The 27982-nt window shown below is 45.2% G+C and overlaps 1 protein-coding gene and 1 long non-coding RNA gene across 2 annotated transcripts in view; one reads left to right on the top strand and one right to left on the bottom strand.

Moving 5' to 3' along the window:
- Positions 1-27982, bottom strand: part of THSD4 (thrombospondin type 1 domain containing 4) — a 551822-nt gene that overhangs the window by 196288 nt on the left and 327552 nt on the right. The window lies entirely within an intron of this gene.
- Positions 55-27084, top strand: LOC116871977. The gene is made up of 3 exons (XR_004383570.1): positions 55-138; positions 25014-25068; positions 27001-27084. It is a non-coding gene; the product is annotated as an uncharacterized LOC116871977 (long non-coding RNA).

Genomic DNA, 27982 nt, shown 5'->3' on the forward strand with positions numbered 1-27982 from the left:
GTGCTAACAGCTAGCAGATGCACTTGTGTCTCGGGATTCCAGCCCTGGAGTTCCGCTAGGCACCGCGCTGCTTCCCTCTGCTCTCCCTCACTGTACTATCCGGAGCTCCAAGCTCAGCCTCTGCTCTGGAGAAAACTGGTAAGCTGATCTCTTCATGTAATAACTTCTCCCGGCTGGGGGAGGGGACAGGAGCCAGCTGGGAGCTGGGGGGCTGCCTTGAACAGAAAGCAGAAAGGGGAGGGACAGAAATCAATGCGGAGTTCTGCATCTGGTCTCATTCATGCGAAGGGATCCAAGGTAAGCGCTCCGCATGCAGGGGGAAAAGCCCCGCTTCATCAGGAGTAGTGAGTTGCAGCAGGATGAGCTCCGGACTGGGAGCTGGGAGACCCTGTGCCTTCCTAGTCCAGGATCTGCCACTGACAAGCTGTCCGCCTGGGTACGCTGCCAACCCATTCTGGGCCTCAGCTGGTCTTCTCGCGGGTATGGTCAAGGGCCGGGTGGATGACCTCTGTGTTCCCTTTCAGTTCTGACTTGAAGGCTGTAGCAATCTGGGCAGTCAAAGGCTGTGTTACCAAGGGCAGCCACAAAGGGGAAAGAAGTCACAAGGATGCTGTGTGTTTATGCACCAGCCACGAGGGCATGAATGGATGGGGACCGAAGAAGCCACTCTTGGCCCCCACTTGCTGCCTTCCTGGGTCACTGTGCCTAACCAAGAGCTTGACGAATTCTTGCAGATGATGTAAAAATAAATGATAAGCTGGGAGCAAGTGAAGCCCAGGGGGCTAGACGGCGCTGGCACAGTGCACTGAAAAGCAGGATGATTTTCAAGAAATATTTCTGGGTAGAATCAGTTGACCACCAACGTGGGGCTTGGGGACACAGGGAACACTGGAGCTGGCTGGAGAGTGGGTCCAACCGAAGTCTACAGTCCACTTGAGATGCACCCTAAGTGGCCACCTCTTATTATGAAATAGCATAGCCCATTGTCTAAAATAGGTGGAGAATCCATCAAGTATTAGATTCTGCTTAGGATGGGCTCAAGAAAGCATTCTGAGGCATGACGCAGTGGAATGGCCTGGGCCCTGGACCCAGGGAGATGTCGGTTCAAAGCCCAGGTCTACCACTAACTCCCCGTGAGTTTGCAGGAGAGTATTGAACTCCAGTGGGCCCTGGTTGGCCCGCCTGTGAAACGGGGAAAGGCCATCTGATGGTTTTGATGACCATCAAGGAGGTCACCAAGGCACAAAACTTGGCATAGTTCCAGACACACAGTAAGTGCCGAAGATACCAGCTTTTTCTCTGATCTGAAATTAATATCGACACCCCGTCCCAGCAAGGAAATTAATCAATACTTGAAAAGCACCCGACTGTGGGCATTTTTCTTGCCTTAATCGGGAAACTTTAAACCAACTGCCATTTGGAACCATCTCAAAATGTCTATTATCTCCAGTCACATGACAATTTACTAGTGGATTGGTTTTTGTGGGGGGAGTGTTGGGTGAAGGAACTTAGAATCCCTTTTTCCAAGGCTAGAAGAGAGAGCAAGTACGTTGGAGATATTGTCTCCAGTGAAAGAAACGAAGGATGGAGTTTCTTCTCTTCCCCATCCTCCTCTTCTGCCTCCTTCCTGTTCATTATTATTATTATTATTATTACTGGTTAAGCTTGGGTCTGCCAGGCTAGCTGGCTGGAAATGCAGAGTCATGCATTCAACAACCCACCCCCACCCCCACCCCCACGCCCCGTGGGAGATGCAGACATTGTCTAAGAAAGTCAAGGTTCTGGAAAGACCGGGGGCTCTTGTCTGGTCCAGGGTTTGGGAAACCTTCTGTAAAGGGTCCGAAAGTAAATATTTTGGGCCTTACAGAGCATATGGTTTCTGTGGCAATTATTCAATCCTGTCCTGGTTGAACACAAGCAGCTAGAGACAAAATATACACTAAAGGGTGCGGCTGTATTCCAAAAAAAAACTTTGTTTATGGAAAGAGGCAGCAGGCCAGATTTGGCCCTAGTTTGCCAGCCCCTGGTATGGACAACTTCCCAATTGTCCCTCAACCCACTGCAATCTGACTTTTGACCTCTGCTCTACAACAAGGGCTCTGGAAATGTCTCCGATGACCCCTGTGTCATAAAATGCAGAGGCTAATTCATAAGGCTTACCTTATTTGACCTCTTTGCAGCATTAACCACGTCCTCAATTTTTTAATATTATGGTAAAACACGCACACCCTAAAATGTCACCACTTTCAACATTTTTGACGTGCACAATTCAGGGGCATTCAGTCCATTTACGGTGTCGTGCAACGCATCACCATCCCCCATTCCTAGTACTTTTTCATTGTCTCAAGCAGAAACTGCATCCATTAAGCAAGAACTCGCTGAGTCTCCCTCCCCTCAAGGTGATCTCTATGCCACTTTCTCTCTCGATGAATTTACCTTCTCTCGGTTCCTCATCGAATAGTAATCATACAATAGCTGTCCTTTGGTGTCTGACTTATTCCACTTAGCGTGACATTTTCAAGGTTCATCTGTGTTGTAGCATGTATCAGTGCTTCTTTCTTTTTTTTTTTTTTAAAGATTTTATTTATTTATTTGACAGACAAAGATCACAAGTAGGCAGAGAGGCAGGTGGAGAAGGGGGGAGGAGCAGGCTCCCCGCCAAGCAGGAAGCCCGATGTAGGGCTCGATCCCAGGACCCCGAGACCATGACCTGAGCCAAAGGCAGAGGCTTTAACCACTGAGCCACCCAGGCGCCCCTCAGTGCTTCTTTCTTTTTAAGGCTGAGTAATATTCCATCGTAGGTCTATACCACATTTTGTTTATCCATTCGTTTGTTGATGGACACGTGGGGTGTTTCTTCCATCTTCTGGCTCTTGTGAATGACGCTGCTCTGAACAGGAGTGTGCAAGTCCCTGGTTGAGTCCCTGCCTTCCGTTCTTTGGGGCATACACCAAGGAGGGGAGTTGCTGTATCATATGATAATTCTACATTTGACTTTTTGAGGAACACCCAACCATTTCCCACAGTGGCCGTTATCAGGTTATATTTCCACTAGCAATGCATGAAGGTTCCAATTTCTCCATATCCTCTCTAATGCTTTTGTTTTCCACTTTTTTTATAACAGCCATCTTCAGGGCTATGGAGTTCACGTGCTCCCTTCGGAACCACTCTCTTCCCTTAGCTTCCAGACCACCAAGCTCCTATTTTTCCTTTGCCTCCAAATAGCCAACATTCTTTGAACACCAAGAGCCCAGCATTATTCTAGGAACTATCCATAGAGTGTGTCACATAACCCTGACAACAGCCTTATTAGATTAAATAGCTTGTTCTGTGTCACACAACAGGTTGGTGGCAGAGCCAGAATTCTGGCCCTGGCAGCCTGCTTCTAGGACCTGGCTCTCAACGACTATATTGCACTGTCACCACTTTCTCTGGACACGCTCCAGTCCCCTTGCTACTGCCTGTGTCTATCCCTTAAATGGTTGTGTTCTACACCCTCTCTTCTCTATCCCCTCTCCCTGGGTCATGTCACCCTCTCACTGGTCCCAACCACTCTTTATATGCACAGCGGTCTACAGCCAGCTCTCCCCACTGACCCGCCAGCTGCTGTATCCAGTTCCCTAATGCATACTTGGATCTTTCAAATATACCCCAAATTCAACAGTTCCAAGACTGAACTGCTTCCCTGACCTGTGTTCTTCCTGGTATCTCCATCTCAGTGAATGACATCATTACCCATCTCATTCTCAGAGGTTGAAAACTGGGTGTTATCTTGAGCCCCCCTACTGCCTCGCTTGCTTGTCTAAACCATCACCGAGTCTGATTGAGTCTTCTTCTAGAGATCTCTGCATCCTTCCCATGGCCTCAGACTCCTGCCCCTGCTCCCATCCAGGCCTTTACCATCTGTTGTTGACTTTCTATATAGCCTGACCTTGTAAGCTCTTGCTCTGGTCTTTCTCCTTCTAGCCTTCTTCCCCACCACAACCACTGGCATTCTTCTAAAATGTGAATCTTATCAAGTCACTCCTCTGATTCTTTTTTTGACTTTTTATTTTGAAATAATTTTAAATTTATAGAGTAGTTGCAAAGATGGCACAGAGTCATGGTATATCTTCCCCCAGCTCCTTGTAACGTTAACGTCTTAGACAGCGATGATCTGTACCTTTATGCAGACTAGGACGTTAACACTGGCCCCAAATTAACTAACATAAGGACTTTATTCCCATTTTCCGTTTTCCCCCAAATGTCCTTTTTCTGTTCCAGGACCCAGTCCAGGACCCCATGCTGCACTGAATAATAGATGAGTCTCCTTAGCCTCTTCTGATAGGTGACAGTTTTCCTCCCTTGACACTTGACATGACCCATGACCTTGACACTTCTGAAGAGTCCTGGTCAGGAATTCTATGCAATGTCCCTCAGTTTGATTTTTACCTAGTGTTTTGTCATGATTAGACTAAAGTTATGGGGTTTGGAGAAGAATACCGTAGAAGTGAAGTATCCTTCCCATCACATTGTCAGGGGTACCCTCTGTGAACACGGCATTCTGGTGACGTTAACCTTGATCGCTTGGTTAAGGCAATGTCTGCCAAGTTTGCTCACTGTAGTTATTATTTTTCCTTTCTATACCCTATTCATTAGAAGTGAGTCAGTAAGTCCAGTGGAATTAAGCCCCACTTCCTGGAGGGGGGCTATCAAAGCACGTTTGGACAGATGTTAAAACCATCAAAATAATTAATACATATTTTGGGAGGTAAACTTTGAGGCTATGCAAATATCCCATTTCTCAAAGTGTCGCCCACCAATTTAAATATTCATCAGTAGCTCTTGCCTGTAGCAATTATTATAGTACTGTTTTAAATGGTGATTTTCTGCTTCCCACATGCCTTCTACCCATCTATTAATCAGAATTCATCAGAAGGGAAGATCTGTTCCTTCTCCCACCTTTATTAACTCAATCATTTACTTATTCTTCCCTGCTTCTTAAAATATTTTGATGGCTCAAGGAAGAAGTCCAAGCTCCTTAATATGGCACTTGGAGGCTGTTTGTAATCTGGTCTCTTCCTGCCCTTCTAGCTTCCTCCCCCTCTCTTCTGTTCACACACTCCACTCTCCAGACATCCCGACATCCAAGAAGTTATCCTCAAATACCATGTGTCCTTGTGCTCTGGGCCTTCCTGCCTCATGCCGGTCCCCTCCTCTAGAATGTCCTTCCCCATCCTCACTGGGTTAGCTCCATCACTCTCTGCCTCTTTGAAAACTCAGCTCGCATTGTTTATAAGCACCAAATACTGGAGACCCCCTAAATGTTAAGCAGGAAAGACGAAACGAGTAATTTGTGACATCCATAATGTGGGATACTCTACAGCATGTAGGGGTGCCTAGGTGGCTCAGTGGGTTAAAAGCCTCTGCCTTCAGCTCAGGTCGTGATCCCAGGGTCCTGGGATCGAGCCCCGCATCAGGCTCTCTGCTCAGCAGGGAGCCTGCTTCCCCCTCTCTCTCTGCCTACCTCTCTGCCTACCTGTGATCGCTGTCAAATAAATAATAAAATCTAATAAATAAATAAATAAATAAAAACTCTACAGCATGTAAAATAGATAAATGAAAGAAAGAAAAAAAATGAGCTTGCTTCCTATGTAATGATATGAAACATCTCCAAGATCTGTTATTTAGTAAGAAAAGTAGGATGAACAATTTTTGCCCACTATTTGCACACTCATGTCACGATTACTCCTATACCTGTCATCTACCTGTGGAAGAACACCCTAGAAACCGGCCAAAATGGGCTGCCTCCACGAAGTCAGCAGCTTCAGGGCAGAAATGGGAGCGCAACTGATTATTGTATAGTCACTTGGTCACTTGTGGACACTGAGCCTTTGAAATGGGGTTGTTCCACATTGTGATGCATTATATGTAAGGTACACTTTGTACCTGTTCAAAGACTTGGTACAAGGAAAAAAAAAGAATGTAAAGTATCTCATTAATAGTTTTTATGCTGATTAGATGATGAAATGATAATGATAGGGTTAAATAAAATAAAGGGTTAAAATTAATTTTCCTTGTTTTACTTCTAAAAATGTGGCTACTAGGAAGATTTTCCTTTTTTATTTTTTAAAGATTTTACTTATTCATCTGAGAGAGAGAGTGAGCACGAGCAGGGTAAGGGGCCAAGGGAGAAGGAGGTTCTCTGCTGAGCAGGGAGCCTGATGCAGGGCTCAACCCCAGGACTCTGGGATCATTACCTGAGCCAAAGGCAGAGGCTTAACCCACTGAGCCACCCAAGTGCCCCTACTAGGAAGATTTTAAATAACATCCTATCTTCTGTTGGATAGCCCTTCTATAGCCTTTTCATACTCACTGAATTGTCAAACATGTGAATCAACTCCTATTCCAAAAATAAATAAAAGCGAAGTAACAGTAATAATGACAGTTAATGATATAAATAAATAAATGCACAAACCCTCCCACGCCCCCTCAGTGATCTGCTCACATGTCACCTTTTCTGAAAGTTGTGACTTGCTAGGCTCCCTGCCAAGCTCAGGGCAGTGCCCCTGGCCTGTGTCCTTGGGCATCTTCTGATGACCTTCAACACTATATCTATCCCACTCTACTGTTCATTGTTACCTAACGTATCTGCCTTCCTCAACAGAGAGCAAGGCCTTGATGACAGGAGATGTGTCTTTTTGTGTTGCCAAGACTCTGCACATGGCCAGCCTTTTCAGTGTCTGCTGACTAGAGAATGGACGCAGGGGACGGTCCAGCGGGAAACTGTCATAGCTTGTGACAGGCGGTCTTCTGACGGTGTGCCTTAGAAACCACGAAGGGGAAAATGAAAAGAAGTTCTCAGAAGGTATAGCCCTTACAGAAACAATTTCCAATTGAACTTTTGGGTGACCCAGATAGGGAGAATATGAGTGAGTGAAGGACATGGGTGTATCAGAAAACTGGGAAATAAAGGTTTTCCTAAAGCCACACATTTCACGTAAAATGTAATCACGCACGTCACCTTAATCATGACAAACAAAGAATAAACCCACAGCCGAAAGCACCTCTCAGGCTATTTTATTTCCCTTAAAAACTGTCTGTCCTTTTATGAAGGAGGAAGTGAGATGTAGCCCTCCCCGCAGAGGCATATACTGTATGGTTAAGCTGTTAAAATGATGTTTATTTCCTTAAAGATGCTTACATTGTGCGGAATGGGTCGGAAAAGCCTCTGTCACGAACTTGCCTATGGGTCTGGGAGCAGAAGCAGGTGTTAGTAATTAGCTCTCCCTTTGTGTGGACCCAGGAGCCATTACATAGCCAAGGGAGCGGGAAATGAGCAAAGGAAAGAAACGTTCTCGGTCCCACTGCCCTTGAACACAAGGAGAGTCACGAGAGCCTAAAGCAAAGGGAGTCACCGCTTCCTTCCCTTTCTCTGGTGTCTGCCTGACAGGGCCACAGCCTGGCGGCATGGACACCTGTCACCAACAGGGCAGCGGTGCACGTAGGCTGAGCACCTCTCGGGGTGGCTGAAAGGGCAGCTGTGTTCCCTGGGTCACCTTTGAAGTGTGCCAAGCCCTCCACAGACTCTGTCAGGTAGGTATGCGCCCAGAGCACTCAGGGTAGGCTCACCTCATGTGAGCTGACTCAGAAAAGCCATCAGGCCATTCTTAGGTTGACCATAGTCTGTATTTTACGCCTTCATTCCATGGCAGAGGTTCTCACATCATGGTCCCTGGACTGACATCACCAGGGAACTTGTCAAAAATGAAAATTCCGGGGTGCCTGGGTGGCTCAGATGGTGACGTGTCTGCCTTTGGCTCAGGTCATGATCTCAGAGTCCTTAGATGCAGCCCCGTGTCGGGCTCCTCACTCAGTGGGGAGTCTGCTTCTCCCTCGCCCTCTGCCTCTCCCTCTGCTTGTGCTCTGTCTCTCTCAAATAAATAAATAAAATCTTAAAAAAAACAAACGTAAATACTTACTGAATCGGTGGCATCTGGGAGCCCATGGATCCGTGTTGTAACAAGCCCCACGGAGTCCCACTAAAGCTTGAGACCTGCTCCAAGACGTGGTTCTGTCTAGCAACCCTTAATTCAAGTTGTAGAACTTAAAAATATTATTTTATAAAAACGTGTTTTATTAGCAAATGTGACTATTAGATATTAAAACTCAGTCTAGAACTGTAATAGTTGAAACAGTGGCAAATACTAGCAGGGTCGGAAAGATGGATTATTTCCAGAACTGAACATGGAAAGGCTTTAATACACAGCTAAGGAGTCATTTCAAGTCAGCAAGGAAAGGGTGACAACAGTTCAGAATACTGCTAACCACTTGGCAAGTAAGTAAAATTATTTTCCTGCTGTACAGCATATAACAAAAATAAATGGCAAGTAGATTCAGGATTTTAATAAAAACAATAGAAGAATCAATCAATATAAGAAAATAGGTCAACATTTCTATATTCTTGGAGCTGGGAAGGATTTTTCAGCAAGTCTCTAACAAAGGCAGAAATCATAAAAGGAAGGATTTATACAAATTTTTATGATTCTATTCATTTAAAATACCATAAGCAAAATTAAAAGTCAAATACACAGTAGGAAATGTATTGATCCTGTTTATTGGCTTAGATATGATCAGCAAAAGCAGAGTCCATTCCCATCCTCACAGGCCTTACTGGTAGGTGCAGGAAGCCAACATTAATGAGACCCCCAAAGTAAATACGAAATTGCAACGTGGAAAGCGCTTAAGAGGAAAGATGTGTGAGGAGCTAGAGGCCTAGCCTCCTTAGGGGAAAAATGGGAAAAATGGAAAGGGTGGAAAAGTCTCAAAAAACCCTATTCCATTTTTTGAAGAAAATCAAACCCATGATAAAACCACTTGCATTAGCAGCCAATGGCTTTTCTGAGGACCCGAGAGGAAGCAGGTGCGTGCGGATGGAGAGGGTGAGCACCCCGTTGCATTAGGCTCAAGGCCAAGAGGGGGTTGCAACAAAGAGTTTTGTCCTTTTCCTACTGAGAATCTATTTGAAGGACACAGGTGGCCCTTATGTGATTAGATTTGCATTTTGAAAGGCCACTCTGTAATGAAGAAAGGGTGGAGAGAGGCATGACTGGAAACTGGAACACCAGGTAGGAGAAGAAGGCTGTGGGCCGGATGAAAAGGGAGAAGACCAGGATGGCGGAGAGAGGTGAATAGTTTCAATGATAATTTACAACACAGATAATGGAAAGGGGTTTTATGTATTTAAAAAAACCCATATATCAGATAAAGACTATTTTAATAGTGAAAGGCTGGAAGCAATGTAAATACATTATGGCATCTTCAAAAAGTGAAATCTTATCCAGTCATTTAAAATGATCATGTCCTATACTGGTGGCTATGGGCAACTTTTTTTTTTTTTTGTAAGATTTTATTTATTTATTTGACAGACAGAGATCACAAGGAGGCAGAGAGGCAGGCAGAGAGAGAGAAGCAGGCTCCCTGCTGAGCAGAGAGCCCGATGTGGGGCTCGATCCCAGGACTCTGGGATCATGACCTTAGACGAAGGCAGAGGCTTCGTCTAAGGTTTAGGCTTTAACCCACTGAGCCACCCAGGCGCCCCATATGGGCAACTTTTGATGTTATATTGTTTTAAGAGAAAAATAGATCACATATATGGGAGGACATTCTTTTCAGCAAATGGGGCTGGGATAACTGGATATCCATGTGCAAGAGACTGAAGGTGGACCCTCACCTAACACCATGCAGAAAAATTAATTCAGAATGGATCACATGTTGTGGCAGGCAGGGTAATGAAAATCTGACATTACATGGCAAAGGGAAGTTAAGAGAGCAGATGGAATTAAGGTGGCTCATCAGATGGTTTTGAAAGAGAGGGCTTATCTTAGGATATCCAGGTGGCCCCAACGTAACCCCAGGGGTCCTGAAATATGGAAGAGTGAGACTGAAGATGAAGTGGGAGTGATTCGATGTGAGAACTCAGCATGCCATTGTTGGCCTTGAAGATGAAAGGGAGTCGTGAGCCAAAAGAGGTGGACAGCCTCTAGAAAATGGAAGAGGCAAGAAGGCAGGGATTCTGCCCTACAGACCCCACAAGGAATGCAGTCTTGCCGACACTTTGATTTCAGCCTGGTAAAACTCACTTCAGGCTTCTGACGTCCAGAGCTGTAAGAAAATCAATCTGTGTTGGATTACTGACCCAAATGTGGGAGCTAAAACTATAAAAAACCCTTAGAAGAAAATACCAGAGTAACTTCATGACCTTGGGTCATGATGGTTTCTTAGGTATGACACCAAAAGCACAGGTGTCAAAGGGAAAAACACAGGACTTCATGAAAATCGAAGACTTCTGGGGTGTTAGGTGGCTCAGTTGGTTAAGTGTCTGCCTTCGGCTCAGGTCAGATCCCAGGGTCCTGGGATCAAGACCCACATCAGGCTCCCTGCTGAGGGGAGCAGCTCCCTTCCCCCCTCTCCTGCCCTTCCCCCGCTCATACTCTCTCTCTCTCTCTTTCTCAAATAAATAAAATCTTTTAAAAAACTGAAGACTTCTGTGCTGCTAGTGATCTCACCAAGAAAATGAAAAGACAATCCACAAAGTGGGAGAAAATATTCACAAATCATACATCTGATAAGGAACTTGTATCCAGAACATATAAAAAATATTCTTACAATGTAATAATAAAAAGATAATCCAATTAAAAGTAGGCAAAGGACTTGACTAGACATTTCTTGGAAGAAGATAACACAAATGGCCAATAAGAACATGAAAAGATGCTCAACATCATTAGTCCTTAGGGAAATGACAAAACCACAATAAAACCACTTCATACCCCCTAGTAAAAAAATATAGGTAATAAAAAATGTTGGTGAGAATATGCAGAACTTGGAACCCCCACGCACTACCGGTGATAACGTAAAATGGTGCAGCCACTGTGGCCCACAGCCGGGCATCAACAACACAGAATTGAATGTAGAGTTAGCGTAATACCCAGAGATTTTGGTCCAATGTGTGTATCTAAGAGAAATGAATACAGAGGCCCACACAAAACTTGAACATGGATGCTCATGGAAGCAATATTCATAATAGCCCCAAAGTGGAAACAACTCAAGTGCCCATCACAGGACAGGAGGATAAATAAAATGTGGTACACCCATACAATGGAATGTAACTGGACAAAAAAGAGAAATGATGGTCCTTGAAAATATTATGCTAAGTGAAAGAAGAGAGTCACAAAAGACCACTTATGTAAAACTACTTATTATCCATGTAAATGAAATGTCCAGGAGAGGCAAATTTATAGGCACAGAAAGTAGCCTGGTAGTTTCCTAGGTCCAACACATGTGATGAGGGATGGGGAAGGCCAGCGAGTGGATATAGGATTTTTTTTTAGGGGGATGAAAATCTCTGAAAATTGGATTGTTGCAATGGTTACACAACTCTGAATATACTAAAATATGGCATTGTACACTTTTAATGGGTGAGTGGTATACGTGAATTATTTCCTAATAAAGCTGGGTTTTTTTTTTTGTTTTTTTTTTTTAAGTAGGCCAGGACGCCTGGGTGGCTCAGTCAGTTAAGCATCGGATTCTTGGTTTCAGCTCAGGTTGTGATCTCAGGGTCGTGAGATCAAGCCCTGTGTCAGGCTCTGTGCTCAGTGTGGAGTCTGCTGGTCCCTCTCCCTCACTCCTCCTCATGCTCTTTCACGCTCTCAAATAAATAACTATAATCTTTAAAAAAAATAAATAAATAAAAAGTAGGCCATTACTCAGCCATAAAAAATAATGAAATCTGCCAATTGCAATGACGTGGAGGGGACCAGAGGATATTATGCTAAGCGAAATGAGTCAGTCAGAGAAAGACAAATACCATATGATTTCACTCACATGTGGAATGTAAGAAACAAAACAAATGAACACGGGGAAGGGAAGGGAAGGGAAAAATAAAGTAAGATGAAAACAGAAAGGGAGGCAAACCGTAAAAGACTCTTAACTCCAGAACACAAATCAAGGGTTACTCGAGGGGAGCTGGGGGTGGGGGTGGGGTAACTCGGTGACGGGCATCAAGGAGGGCACTTGTTGTAATGAACGCTGGGTGTTTCATGCAACTGGTGAATCACTAAATTCTACCCCCAAAACTAAAAATATACTATATTCTAACTCACTTGAATGAAAAAAAGAAAAAGTAGACCATTATACGGTACCCTTAATATAATTCTATTTTGAGTAAACAGAAAGGGTGATTTATCACATTCTTGTTCTTAAAAATTTAGTTATGCTTAAGAAAATTTAGCTATTCTTTTTCTACAATGAGCAGTCGAAAAATAAAATTGAGAAAAACAAAATTATTTTCCTTCGGAAGAAATGGTGTCTATGACCAGTGGGAAAGCCCATGCAGCGTCAGCTCGCAAATGAAGATACACAGATCCACTGCGAAAACGGAATGTGTACAACCACTGAACATCAGCGGTAACCAAAGAATTACAAAAAACAAATAACCTGATGCCAGGTTCACACGATGCCCTGGAAATAACTTCAGTGAATGATGAACAACCATCATGAGCAGGAGTGCGGGAAGCGGGCAGTCTGACCCAGGGCGGGTGAGAGGAAAACCAGAACAGGTGCTCTGGGCTCCTCCAGCTTTGATGTGCACACAAGTCACTTGGCCGCCTCCGTGAAGAGCCACCCAAGTAACTTCCTACCCTGGGCCTTCTTCCATCCCCCTTATCTTGATCTTCTCCTCTCTTCCCTCTCTCCCTCCTCCCAGCATAGAAGCTGTGCTGGCAGAAAGAGTGGCAACGCCATACCACGGCTGGGAGTTGTGACTTCTGTTAACCTCAGCTTGCTGGAACCAGCAGTGATCTTGGCATTGACTCTAATGGGTCCCCAAGCTCTCAAACAGCCGTTCTGATAGCTAGTAATCTGCTCCACCAGCGCATTCCAGGCTTGCAGACAGCGCTGGTTCAGTTTTTAGCAATAATTTCTACCAGAGGTGTTTTATTTTCTTCTCCCCAGAGATTAAAAAAAAAAAGATTTGAAGATAACGTGAAGGTGTAGCCGGTAAGACGTGGCAAGAAGTCAATACAAATTGTAAAAGCAGATACCGCAGCTCAAAGCTTGGCCCTGTGGCTCCAACTGATGTTGAGGTGAGCAGTCTAGGATACTTTACAAGTCTCCAAGGGTGAAAATTCATGCTCCTAAGTGTAATTCCAAAGCAAAATCCAATAAACCAAATCATAAGAAAGAGGTCAAGGTTTCAATAGTTATTGGATGCATTATTTAATATTTATTGTGCCAGGCATTAGGCTGGGAGGTAGACATGATCCCCATTTAATCCTCAACTCCTGTGGATTATTTATCCCCTGATTTTATGATTGACGGAGCTGAAGACTGAGAAAAGTAAAACTATTTTCAGTATACTTTAAGAAAACACAGATGTATGTAGGATGCTTCCGAAAAATTTGGGTGGGTTGTTGTTTTTTTTTTTTAGATTTTATTTATTTATTTGAGAGAAAGAGTAAGCACACAAGTAGGCAGACAGACAGAGGAAGAGGAAGAAGTGGACTCCCCACTGAGCAGAGAGCCCGATGCGGGACTTGATCCCAGGACCCTGGGATCATAACCTGAGCTGAAGGCAGACGCTTAACCAACTGAGCCACTCAGGTGTCCCCAAAATTTTAGTTTTCTAATTTCAGAACTTCTAATAATCTAAAGAAACATAATTATGTTCATTTCTTCTGTCTTTACTGAGTTCCCCCTTCCCAGCCCAGCACCTGGCGTCAGGAGTGGTTAATCTAATTTAAAATGGAATAAATGTAATTAATCACTAACCTTGGCTTTCAGCTGAAACTGTTAGGCAAAAAAAAAAAAAAAAAAAACCAAATAGATTCCACGCTGACAAAGAACTTTGTTCCATATTTCTTACAATCAACATACACAGTCTGTTTTGAATGGGTAGACCATGTAGTTAGTTTTTAATCAATTAGGAAATTTGTTTCCCCCCAGAAAGAAAATATAAAATGGTGCTGTCATGTTCAGAAGAATGTCAAGTGCCATGATAAAGTAAAGTTTTAAAAATTTACTTCTTGAGTCATCAAGATTATTATTAGTTCCCTCTTGTGTCAGGAAGATTGTTAGTGATACTAGCTGTTTTAACAGATTAACCTGGAGGTTCTAATGGCTTCATACCCAGAGAGTTTCTTTCTTGTTTGGGTCAAGTCCAGATGGTGGAGCAGGGGGCACTCTGCTCCACATGGGCACTTAGGGACCCAGGCTGTCAGAGGGCCTGCCCACTCCAGCACGTGGTGTCCAGGGTCGCCCTGGACACTGACATCCGTCCAGCAGATGGGGAGGAGAGAGAGTGGAGGATTGCCAGGCCTGGCCATCTTCCACTGGTCACATTCAGCTGCAAGAAGGCGGGGAAATATGAGACAGCTGTGAGCCTGGGCAAAATGAGTCATTGGTTTGGCAACAAATGGAACAGTCTACCATAGCAGTCAGCATCTTCTGAAGGGAAGAGTTCATCCCCGTTACTGGTGTTATGTAAAGTGTGATACAGGTTTCTAGTAAGGTGACTCTGGATAGCCCAGACTTCCTCCCCGCTATCTAGGAGGCTGAGTATCTGCTTCCCATCCAGGTCCGCTCCCTGACCCTGCTTCATCTAAGACCAGCCAAGACATCTGACAGATATGCTGAAGAAGCAGGTCTCATACTCCCATCAGTTGACGCACAGATACTCCAGTTCCAGAAACAGAAGCTGAGGCCCAGGCAGAGAGCTCTTGCTCATATTATGGGGTAAAGTGACGCAAGGAAATGAAGAGTTACCAAGTGGCTACTCGAGCTGGCGCTGGACAGACATTATCTTATTTAATTTTAATAACCACAGAGGAATGAATTTTATTTCTGTTTTCCACGATGGGAAGGCTGAGAGGCTCATGGAACAGGCTCCTCTCCCAAGGCTGTGGCAATAAAAGAAGTGGACCCCGTCTAGGTCCTGTCTCGGTCTGTGTACTTTCCAACACGCCTCCGCGGAGCCAGGAGCTCGCAATGGGCAGGAAGCCCCTCACGACGCCCTCCATGGAAGCTCCCATGTCCTTCGGGGCCACCACTCTCAGCGTCCAGGAGCCCCGTGTACCACAAAAATACCCACAATATATGGGGCCAGGGACCGTGCCTCTAATCCTTACTGCCAACACCGACAAGGTGGAAGGGTGAGGGCTGTTTCCAAGTTAGCTGTCCTCCACTTTCAACTTTGGTGGCTTCCACTTTGCAAAGTTGGGGACTGACCGGAAAGCAGGAGATGCTGGTGTTCCTCAGTCTTACTGAAAGCAGTTTTCCTAGGCTCACACGTGGCAGGTATCAGGCAAAATATAACAATATAAATACAAACACGGGTCGGAAGTAGCAGAATCTGAGCAATCTTGGTGAAGAGACTTAGCCACAGAAGTTGAAGAAAATCCGAAAGAAGAATCAGAAACGTGAACTAAAGTGCCCGTGCGTGTGTGAGTGCGTCCCGGAGCCTAACTGATGTTCCTGGGACAAGGTCAGCGGTTTGTAACCTTTTTTGTGTGTGTCCACAGCACACTTCCAAATTCTCAAATGTTTGGCTGCACATTTGAATGGCCTCAGAGGTAAACACGGACTATGAAAACCAAGGCTTCAGGAAGCTCCAAAGGCTTCCCACAATTGTCACATGATTCACTCTCGCTGCCGCCCGTTTGAGAAAAATTGTTCACTACCCTGAAGCACCTGCTTTTTTTTTTTTTCCCCCAACTATTCCCAAGAAGTGTTTGCATATCTCAAGAAATGGCTGTTTTCCTTAAGGGCTAACTTGATGGGACGCCTGCCCCTTGCTCGTAGCACACAAAAGTGTGGTTAATTCCCTGCCATGTCCATCAGACACTGTAAGAGAATCTATTTGAGGCTGAAGCAAAAATGTCTTTTGCATCCAGAACAACATTTGGCATAAACTTAGGTACTGTGGCTCTGCACCCACCCATCGTGGGCTTTGGGGACTCTCATTGGCTAATTGGAAATGTGTCCACTGGGGCTTCTGGGTGGCTCAGTGGTTTAAAGGCTCTGCCTTCAGCTTAGGTCATGATCCCAGGGTCCTGGGATTGAGCCCCGCATTGGGCTCTCTGCTTAGCAGGGACCCTGCTTTCTTCTCTCTCTCTCTCTCTCTCTCTGCCTGCCTCTCTGCCCACTTGTGATCTCTGTCAAATAAATAAATAAAATCTTTAAAAAAAAAAAAAAAGGAAATGTGTCCACTATAAGTCATGAGATTTGGGACGCCTGGGTGGCTCAGTGGATTAAGACTTTGCCTTCAGCTCAGGTCATGATCTCAGGGTCCTGGAACCAAGCCCCACATCGGGCTCTCTGCTCAGCAGAGGCTTGCTTCCCTCCCTCTCTGCCTGCTGCTCTGCCTACTTGTGATCTGTCAAATAAATAAACAAAATCTTAAAAAAAAAAAAAAAGTCATGAGATTTGCCCAAGTGGGATCCTAAACTCCCTTCTATGCACACAGCCCTTCACCCAGCCCGTAAGCACACCAAGGGAGACACAATGTCATGTTTCAAGTGCAGCCCAATGAAACAGTCTCTTTCAGGAGGGAAAGCAAACAAACAAACAACAACCCACCAAACCCAGCTTTAAAAAAGAATCTCTAACTAGACCTAAGAACTGTGCCAAAAAACTGCCAAGAATCATGGCATTTCTATACTTGGTCAGCCTTTCAGGGACGGTCTCCTAACGAGAAAGAAGGAACTTGAATATATTCTGCCTGTGCCAGTGATGTGTGATTTAAGAGAGGAAATACTTAGGGGCTTAAGAGACCTTTGCAGGGAGCCGGGAAACTGGCTGCAAGTTTGAAACATTTGCATTCCCTGGAATCCAGGCTCATTTATCTCTGGGAACCACCAGGATGTGGAGTCCATAAACTGTGATTTTAGAAGGTCCCTAAGTGAGCAATGAATCAGAACCAAATGAAACTCAGTGCAAGTGGGTAGCAATTTATCGTGGCTTTGTCCCCAGTATGTGAGGGAAAATTCAGACATCTGCAATGACGTGGTGATGGGTCAGTGAAAACACTTTACCATTTGATAATGAATCCAGGAGCAGAATGTGGCTGAACGGGGTTGGCTCTCCTTTCCTTGACTCAATCCATTGAGCCCTGCTTCTTGGGTATCTACTGTGCGGCCGGTGCTAGAAGCTCATGCAGTCCCCTCCTCCAGGGGTCTCCAGGTCTCCAGGGGCTGGGGAGGGCACTGAGTCTGTAGTTAAGGGATGTTAAGGCAGAGTTGCAGAGTATCAGATCTCTTCACCAGTGCCCACCGAGGACCATGGTTTTCTCATGCACTTACGCAGCCAGAGAGATTTCTCTGCTTCTCAAAAAATCCCCACTGCTTCTGACTTTCCAGCATGATTTAGGACACAGACTTCTGTGTCTGGGTCCCGTTTCCTCAGAGTTGGAATGTTCTGTCCATGGGCTGTGATAATGGTCCATTTTTTTCTAACTCATTGCTTGGGAAAACATCCCACTAATACCTAAAAACTTTGCATAAAGTTCGTTGTAAATCTGTTTAATTGACTCTTGACCTCGTAGTCTGAATAAACTTCTCCACGGGCATGGTTCAACCACCATCTCTCCCAACAGCTCTGAGCCCAGGCCCGACCTCATCTGGTTCTGTATCCTACCGCTTTCTGCATATTTCCATGTCCAAGTCTTACCAACATTTGTAATCCAAAACATCTATAATTAAATTCATGATCTGGTGGTCATGAATGTCAGTGTTAATATTAGACTGCTTGAAGTCAAATTCTGGTTGTACCACACACTAGCCGTGTGCCCTTGGGCAAATCACTCAATCTCCATGAGCCTCATATTCTCCTTCTATAAAAAATCTGATCACTGATGGTACCTATCCCTTAGGGTTAGCCTGAGAGTTAAATGAGATCTTCAGTATAAACGTGGTGTCTGATACATACTGAGAGCTCATTGAAAAACGGATGTCTAGATTTCTGTCATTGGTGCCAACCCTTCTCTACCTGAGATGGGGAATGCTAAAGATTGGAGGGTCCAGTGGTGGGATTTCCGCAAAGGGGAGGTTGGGGTTGGTTCTCCCAGATATAAGGAAAGAAGGGCCCACAGCTCATCCCCACCCTTCTCCTGTGCTCACAGCAGACACCACTAGGCATTCATACCACTCTTCCTGGCGTCCTTCTCCTGGCCACGTGAGAGTCGCTATCCCTTGGATCAGAGCTGGCAGGATGGTTGAAACTTACGTGCCACATGGCCTCGGAAATGAAAGCTTCTCCTGTCTAGAAGCTACCTGTGAAAGAAGGACTCAAACTACAGGACAGTCCCACAGACGATTCAAGTCAAAGAGGGTTGTGTAAGGCTTCTGGTGGCTTCTGGCAACTGCCACCAGTCCCTGTGGCCATCCTTGCTGATGGCGGGGATATTGGAAAACAGACACAGCCCCTGACAGATCACCTGACTCAAGTTTTCTTCACTCCACCCTCCTGGTCCTCCCTTACATTTTCTTTTCTCCCTCATCCTTTTCTCAGAGGGTGGGGAGTCTCAGAGCAATACTCTCCAGAGGTGTGTGGATCATGGGTCCTTCAGGATAATCTAGGTAGAAGAGGTCCATAGTCGAGTAAGTTTGGGAAAGGCTGTCCCCCAGAAACCTGCCTTTAGGCCTGTGCCATATACATGAGCGTGCTGAAGGCTTAGAAAAATCCTGCAGAAGAGAAGCCTGTTTGACCCAGTATGATGCAGTGTTTCCCAAACGTCGTCTGTCTATAGGACCACCCCACCCCCAGATACCTGTAGATATTCAAAGATCCAGTATTCTACAGCACACATTTCCGGGAAACGGGTTTTAGAGTCACACTTAAAATGTCTCTTTCTCTCATTCTCACACCAGTTAGTGACCCAGTCCTAGTGAATTTCACCAAATGCCTCCCGATTCCACCTCCTTCTCTTCACTCCCACGGCCTCTACCCTGATCTAACTGCTCACTTCCTCGGTCCTGGACTAAGGCCCAAGGAGCCAGTGAGCTCCATATCCCTGCCCTACCCTTGCCATCCCTCTGCCCCTGTCAAACTACCTTTGCAATACACCCATGTCATTTTCATGGGCTGAACAGTGGTTCCCCCAAACGATACCTCTATGGGGATTCAGAATCCCCAGCACCTGTGAATGGGAGTGCTAGGGTTCAGGACACACTACCTCAAAAAATGGCAACCTGGCATGTTGAAGATTTTAAGTAAAAGGAACTGGAGACCAGGTAGGTATAGGAAGGACTCTCTGGCTGTCTCCTGAAATAGGTTATAAGACCCTCAAGTGAGAGGTGCCCTCCCTATACCCAGATGAGAGGGGCACTTTTATCCCCAAGATGAAGGAACACCCACAGCAGTCTGAGTAAATAGACCTTGCTAAGTTTCCCCCAGTTTCCCACTCTTAGGCCCCTCTTCCCTGTCTGAGTTTGCCATGACTCTCCACTCTTCATCAAATCTGGTATAAAGACTCTCGGGTTGAACTGTTTCTTTGGGTCTTCATTTCCTTAAAGGCTTCCATGTCACATAAAACTTGAAGCAAATAAATACACATGTCTTCCTCTCGTGACTCTGTCTCTGCTCATATGTCATGGGTCCCAGCTGAGAATTTAGAAGGGTAAAAGGAAAAGACATCTTTCCCTCTACTACAGGACTTCACTTGGACAAAGGAACTTGGCAGATGTCATTAAGAATCACAAGATGAGATCATTTGGGGTTATCTGTGTGGGCCCTAAATACAAGAACAAGTGTCCTTTTAAAGGACAGAGAAGGGAGACACAGGGAGAAGAGGGGAGGCCAGGTGCACATGGAGGCAGAGATGATGGTGATATAGTTACAACCCAAGGAATATCCAGGGCCACCAGAAGCCGCAAAAGGCAAGGATTGGTTCTCCTTAAAAGCCTCTGGGAGGGGGTACAGCCCTGCTGCCACCTTGATTTGGGATGTCTGGTCTTCAGAACTATGAAAGAATAAACTTCTGTTGTTTGTAGTATTTCATACAGTCATAGGAAATGGATACAATCATAATGACACCTTTCTAGTCCTCTCCAGAAATGAAGCAACATGACCCAGTGCAGATTTCCCTTCAAGGGCTGACTGTTCTGTTCCCATCACAGGCCAAAGAACAAGTGTGGCCATCCTGGTGGAATATCCCTGTGTGAAGGCGTAGTGCAAGGGAGGCTTCTAGAAGGTTGGCTGCCCTTGCTTCAGGTTCTAGGCTGGAGTCTGATTAAGCTGCTGGCTCAGAGGTTTCCAACTTTGGAGTTTTCTAGATCCTTCTTTTTACCTCCCAGATTTACTCCCACCATTCCTGTTCCTTCACTGAATAGCCTTTGAAGATAGACGTCCATAAACTCTGCCAATGAGAATCTTTGGTCCCACTTAAAGACATGAAGGTGATAAATCACACATTCCAGGTACAGAAAGTAAATGAAGATTCTGGGTTTGCTTGTTGCCTTTGCTTGTATTTCTCTTTCCCACATATGTTTATTCATTCATTCATTCAGCCAATATTTATTGAGCACATACTAAGTGACAACCACTATACCCACTACTGGTTATGTTTAAGCATGAAATTCTAAATATATCTTTCAATCAATGAGCAACATTTTCTGCTTTCCCATACACTCTGCCTGAAATTACATGTTCCTTTTATTAAAGCATATGTCTTGGATTTCCTTCACCCTGACTCCTAACCCCATCTTCCAAAAGAACGACCTTTTACGTGTGGCGTCTCCAAGCCTTGGAGTGGAGAGAAAGCCCAGAGGACAGTTTTGCATTCGCTTCTACCAAGACTTTACAGTACAACTTGTTGGCTAATCTAAATAAATACCAGCTGTCTATAATAAATAGTAATAAAGAAATAGGGGTGCGTGGCTGGTTGGGTCATTAAGCATCTACTTTCGGCTCAGGTCACAATGCCAGGGTCCTGGGATCAAGCCCGGCATCGGGCTCCATGGTCAGTGGGGAGACTGCTTCTCCCTCTCCCACTCCCCCTGCTTGTATTCCTTCTCTCTCTCTCTCTCTCTGTCAAATAAATAAATAAATAAATCTTTAAAAAATACCAGTAACTTTGGGGAGGTGTAAAGACTTAGACAAAATGTACATCTAACACAAAGGATTCCATTTTAGTTGGGGGAAAAATGCACTCACATAGAAATTGAAGATCCAAGGCCTGGCTCTACCATTTTCCACTTGGGTGGTCCCTCTAGGCGCCATCACTCCATCCTCAAGAGTGGGCAGGCCTCGGTGATCAGCAAAGCAGAAGCCCATGTCAAGTGTAGAACTACATTATGTTAACAGTGTGTCAGTGACGAGGGTCTGAAAGTTACGTGAATGTGTTCAAGACTTGAGGCGCCAACTCTCAAGGAAATTGTCACACAAGGAGATACAGACTTGCTCTCCACACAGGTGGCTCCAGCTGCCACTTACTGATTTCCGGAATAACTCCTTCAAACAAGGAGTAAGCCTTTAAGAACAAGGATCTCATTTTGCCTGTTTTTTGAGGTTTGGAGGCTGGAATACACGTAATACACTTTTGCAAAATAAGTGGACAAAGAGCTACTGCTAATGATCTTTCTCTCCAAGGAACTCAAAGGAAAATTTGGTGAGAACAAAATGTGATCCACCAGATGAATCCAAGAAAACAAACTGACTGACAGGTTAATGAACTCTTTGGGAATATAAATGAAGGACTGAGAGGGACGGACACTGCCCTTCTCCTTACTCCTGGACACATGGCAGACCCATTCGTGGCCCTTCCACCGGTCCTGCAAGTCTAGGTATTTTCCGGTTGAAGCAACACACACATATGAGTAAAAAGTGACTGTGCCAAGCTCACTGAGCCTAAGAAAACGGAGATCAGATTATCCACCCATGTTTTTGGGTAGGAATAGATGAATGTCTAAGAAAATATATTTTTAAGAATGATAATATGAATTCAATTAAATACAATGCCTAAAGAATCCTATTTCATTATTTAAACCATTTCCTTTTAAAAACATCTTGCATATTTATTTTCTTTTAAACATCACAGGAAACTAAAATACCTTACCAAAAACTATCCATAATTCCACCACTTTCCTTGTGTGTTTTTTTTTTAAGATTTTTATTTATTTATTTGACAGAGAGAGAGAGAGAGAGAGAGATCAGAAGTTGGCAGAGAGGCAGGCGGGGGGGTGGGGGGAAGCAGGCTCCCTGAGGAGCAGAGAGCCCGACACGAGGCTCGATCCCAGGACCCTGAGATCATGACCTGAGCCAAAGGCAGAGGCTCAACACACTGAGCCACCCAGGCGCCCCGACCACTTTCCTTGTTTAGGAAAGTGTGGAGGCTGGGGAAGTAGGTAGCTTTTTAGGTGTTCACTGAGTGGAATTAACGGGTGGGGGGGGAGTATTATTTGAATCGTGACACTGTTAGATTTAATAGAGAACAAGTGAGTAGAGCAATGAGTTCTTTCTCTCTATTTACATCAACTTCCCCTTTCCCACCTGCATTTCCCCCAAGCTTATCCCTTCAGGGCGCCCTCTGATCCTGACAGTTGGTCCACCGACATTTCCAGATCAGTGTGGTCATGGAAGAAGTGTGCTGTTCACCTGTGGGATCTCTGCTCCCCCTCTGTGTTGCTTTCCTCTCTCATTCGTCTGGGGTTTACAAAGACTTCTTGGGAAACACTTGCCCCAACCTGGCGCCCGTATGTTCCTCACCTACAGCAGAGTGATTGAGGATTGACCTCAAGTACCAGGTTGCCGGGGCTCAGATCTCAGGTCCACCACTCACCATGGCCTTGGGCAAGTCATATAACCCCTCCGGAGCTCAGTTAGCCCATTTGAAAAGGGGGAGCGAGAAGAGCAGCTCTGTCATGACGGTTGTGTTTACGGAAGGAAAAATATGTATTAAGGGCTCACTGTATAACCTGAGTGGTAGTAAGTGCTTCATTAGCCTTAGTCAGTGATTATTACCTCCAAATGAGAGTCTCAGTAAAATATCCCAGGAATGTGGAAGTATGAGCCTCCCCCCCCACCCAAGAGCAGAGGGATTAAAGAGGTCAAGACGCTGCTGTCTTGTTTAGAGCACACTGCTCTGCCCCCACAAGCTGCCTAAGAAAGCAATCCCAGAGGGGAGGCCCTGGCTCAGCCTGTGGCTCCCCTCCACGCACAGGAAGCCATGGGAAAGAGCCACTGCCAGGGGCCGGAGGCTTCCAGTGTGCGCTGATCAGGAACCTTCTTCTAGGGTCAGTCAGGGTGAATGGCATCACGGAGTGGACTTGTTCACCCTCATCACTACCTCCCAGATCACCTAGGTCATCTGGGTCCCATCTCCAGACCAGGGCACCCCTCCCTCAGTGAGTTTACTCCCCAGCCTTCTCAGACAACCCTTGAACCTCACCACTCTGAGCTCTGGAATTAAGAATCTGTCATGCCGGCCACATTAGCAGCTGCAAGTGTCTCAACCCTTCCATTCTTCAGTTTCCTGTGTAAGGTCAGGGTGATCGTGGTACCTACACTTCAGGATCATTGAGAGGACTAAGTTATTCCACGAAAAGCATTAAAATACTGTTAAACACACGTGCTGTAAACTTCTGCTGTGATTTGCTACCGTTGCATGTGAAGCAAACTCCCTGAAGCTTCATCATCGGTTCTGAATGGCCCATTGCCCTTCGACCCACTCACTGGACCTCGCTGGCCACCGAGGCTCCTCCTCACATCATGAGTTCCTCAGGGCTGGGATGGAAGTCGAATAAAGGCAATCTTGCAGCCACCCCCAATGCTGTTTGCAAGGCACTGTCCTCCTCCTTCAAAAGCCTCTGGCCCCTCTGATGTTAATGTTCTCCCAACCTTTTCTCCATTTCCTGTCTTGCTCCTGTACTCACTCTTCCCCACACAGAAACAAGAATAATCTTTTAAAGACTTAATTCAGATCCTGTTCTTCTTTGCTTAGAACCCTTCTGGGGTGTGCTGTTGTATTTGGAATGAAACCCAAAGCCTGTCTGCACATCTCTCACTCATTCCCACTGACTAGATAGCAATGTTGACCTTTGTGGTTCCTGAAACACTGACACTCACTCACCCCAGGGCCTTTGCACTTGCTGTTTCTACTGCCCTCAACACCCACATTCTGGATCCTTCATGCCATTCAGGTCTGAGTTCAAAGGTCATCTTGTCAGAAAATCCTTCTAAGAACTCCCAGCATAAATAACCCCACATTCACTATCTCTTTACTCCATCTATTGTTGTTATGGCATTACCAACATCTGAAATGATCTAGACTTTTTTTTTAACTTAACTCTTTTCCTGTCTTTCCTCTCTAGGATATAAGCTCCATAAGATCAGGGATCTCTTCTTTATTGTTCATTGTATAATGCCTGAGCCTAGAATAGTGCCTGGTCCACAGTAACCCTCAATAAATATTTGATGACAAAATGAACACAGAACTACAGGGTCCAAAGACCACAGAGCTCTGGCGTTGGACTGACCTGGCTTTGAATCTGAGCTCTGCCGCCTATTGGCTGCATGGCCTTTGGCAGGTTGTTTACCTCTCTCAGACTTGAAATTCCTCAAACTAAAATATAGGCAAAGTGAGGTGCATGGGTGGCTCAGTTGTTAGGCATCTGTCTTCGGCTTGGGTCATGGGCCCAGGGTCCTGGGATTGAGCCCCACATCGGGCTCCCTGCTCAGCAGGAAGCTGTTCTCCCTCTCTCACTCCCCCTGCTTGTGTTCCCTCTCTTGCTGTGTGTGTGTGTGTGTGTGTGTGTCTGCCAAATAAATAAATAAGATCTTTAAAATAAAATATGGGCAAAAGCAGTCCACACCATCAGGGCTGTGATGAGGATTAATGAGATTACATCTACAGCACCTAACACACTACTAAATTCCAAGCATTCAACAAATAGTTGTTACTGTTATCACTAGCCAGAAGACAATGCAGACTTTAAATTTTAGTAAGATTAAAGTTTGTTAAACTTGGATCTGTTTCTCTTTTTCAGAGAATGGAGCAGTACAGAATGTAGCCAGAAGGATGGTTCCACGACTCCCACCCAGGTAGGAACTCTGCATTTTGGACAAATGCCTCCCTTTGTCTGAGAAAGAGAGCAGATCCTCACATCACCTTCCTGGGAATAATCAATCCCATATTTCAGGTTTAAAGCTGACAGATGAAGGATCCCAAGGTATCATAACTTCTTGTATAAATTAGCAAGAGGAACTAAATTTTCCATAGCATAATTGAATGCATTTAGAATGAAGGGGGAGAAAAAGGAAAACACATTTCCCTGCAAGGAATAAGAGAAAGTCTCAACTTTGTCCTCCTAAGGAAGGGTCTATTTTGTGCAATCAAGCAACACATATATGTTCCCCAGGGCATCCTGTACTTCTCAGAGCTCTCCAGTCCAACTTTTCCTTTGCTCTCCTTTCTGGATTCTCTGGATAATCAAAATAAGGAGAAAGGGGTCTGGTCTGTTCTCCTCAACATTCAAGGTCAACAGACAAAGTGCACATATGTCTATGCAGCATTTCCCTCTCTCTGGGGATCCTTTCAAGTTTTCTAAGCACTAGGCAGGGTCGTTTTTTATTTTAAGAGAGGTTGCATCAAGCTTTTTAAGGAATCCTCAGCTTTTAGCCTGCTCAACAAGGGTAACCAACGGTAGCTTTGCACTCCTTTTCTATGGGTCTACAAAGAAGTGTGATCAAAAATTCTCTTGTTCTTTTGAAGGTGGCTTTGGATGAGGAGTAGACTAAAGCAAGAAGCTGGGTGTGGTTGCGTCAGTGAGGGGCAGCTGGGGTTTGCATGGGCAATGGTCAGTTTTAGGCATCTGACAATGAGATGCCAGTGGACATCCACCCAGAGAGGTCCAGTGTGCCACTGGTCACAGCTCCAAGGAGACCACTAGGAGGTATCCCTTATTCACATTACAACCAACAATGTCCCTCAGCCTGACATTATTGCAGTTGATGAATAATTTATAAAACGAAATCCAAAGACACTTGGGTTTTGAATGAGGGAAGTTTCTACTTGGGAAGGTGAAAGGAAGCTAGGGAAGAACAGAGAAAAAGGACGGAGGCCAGGAGTGACAGCAAGGCTAGGACATGTGGAGGTGCAGCAAGAGGAGGAACAAGCAGGAAAGCAGAAAACACACAGCCATGCACGGAGAGGAGGGAGACGGACGGAGAGGGTGGGAAGAGGACAGTGGAGTGCCAGGGAGGCAGGGACAGTGAGGGCTGCGAGACAGAGGTGGTTTAGAGCACACTGAAGTCAATCTGTTACTTGAGTTTGAATGTGTCTACCCGCCTTGCCACTTATTTGGTTAATGGTCATTGGAATAAACTATTATTTGACATTTTTGTTAGCACCTCTTAAGTGAATCACTATTCACAGTTGTCTTGGTGACTTTACCATATATTAGCTTAGCTTGAACCAATGAAAGCAGTCAACATGCCCCAGGCAAACTGTAGACAGTGCCATGCAGTACAATTTCGTCTCTGTCCGACATGGTAGCCACTAACCACAGTGGCTACTGAGCATTTAAAATGTGGCTAATTCAACCAAGGAACTGAGTCTTAACTTTTATGCAATGGAGTTAACTTCTCAGAGGATGGTAAGTACGCCAAAGGGAGTAGAGGCAAGATATATTACTTGTATACAAATGACAAATCTCAAAAACTTAATAGCTCTAAAATTAATAGAACATTTACAAATAATAGCAAACTATTTTAAAGTATATTAGAAAACAATTATCTGGCACATCGAATGGTTGGTTTCACAGATATTGTAGCACTTGGGATATGAAAATGAGATAGAGCATTTATTCGAAGACCAAGATGAGTAGCAGTACACGTGGGAGACGAACACGGCATAAGCTACGAAGGCTGAACTCCGGATCACGGGAGTCTGGGGATACTCGACGGGGGGTGGTTTCACAGTGCGTTATACTGCAGGTTGACAAATGACTTTAATTTGTGACTTCAGACTCCCAGGGTGAGAAAGAAGAGCTGTTTTCCAATGGTTGCCATAGACGGGTGAGATAGAAGAGGAAGGAGGTGAGAGACTGCAAAATTCTGCCAGGAAATCAGAGATTTAGGGGAATTCAAGCCATGCTCTGTGGTTTTCGTAGGTGCGACCGGACCACTCACCACCAACACTTCACGCTCTCCTTCCCTTGCTGGGCAGACTGGGGGTAACGATGCTGATGATATCCCAGGGATACCAGGGGGACTGAATCAGGCATAGAAACAGAGGCTGCAAACTATAAGAATCAAATCCCAACATTATTCCATTTTGTTCCCTTCTCACTTTTCTTAGCTTTGTCTCCTCTTCCAGGACCCCACCTGGACCTCATTTCAATGGATCTCAGATAATTTATTAAGGAATACTAAGCAGTTTCCCTGTTTTTGGCTGCCCTGTTTCCTATGGTATACTGACCAAAGTGTTTCCACTTGGTCCAAAACCCCCGCCGAGGTGCAGGGTAAGCGATCCTTTACAAAACCAAGGCCTCGGACTATAGGTCTAATTCCGGTTATTGGTGCAGGGTGCATGTCATTGTGCAAGGAGGGGAAACGACCGGGTCCCTGCTTCTGCTGATCCTCTGAAAAAAACCTGCCAGGTCTTTGCCAGAGTGTGCCCTGAAAAACAGCCAAGGCACAAATTAACACCCACTTTCCGGCAATGGGAACAATTCCTGAAAAAGCCACTTCCACAAAACCCGAGGCAACCTGGAATAATCTGGGAGCCAAGACACAATTTATTACTTCACAAAGAACATAGAATTCTGATCCAGCAGCAAAGTAGCTGCTGGGTTTTTTCCTTTCCCACACAAGCTGCATTTCCAAGGTCTGACAGTTGCAATTTACAAGCCCAGCCTGTGAGAGGAATGCTTTACATAGCCGAAGATTTATAGAATGTCATAAGTGAAGACAGCATAGGGTAGGGATCAGGTCCTCCTTAGTCCCTCATCTTAGA

This window comes from Lontra canadensis, unplaced genomic scaffold (genome assembly GCF_010015895.1).
Source record: "Lontra canadensis isolate GAN:19392208 unplaced genomic scaffold, GSC_riverotter_1.0 scaffold28, whole genome shotgun sequence".
In the NCBI taxonomy this organism is placed as follows: domain Eukaryota; kingdom Metazoa; phylum Chordata; class Mammalia; order Carnivora; family Mustelidae; genus Lontra; species Lontra canadensis.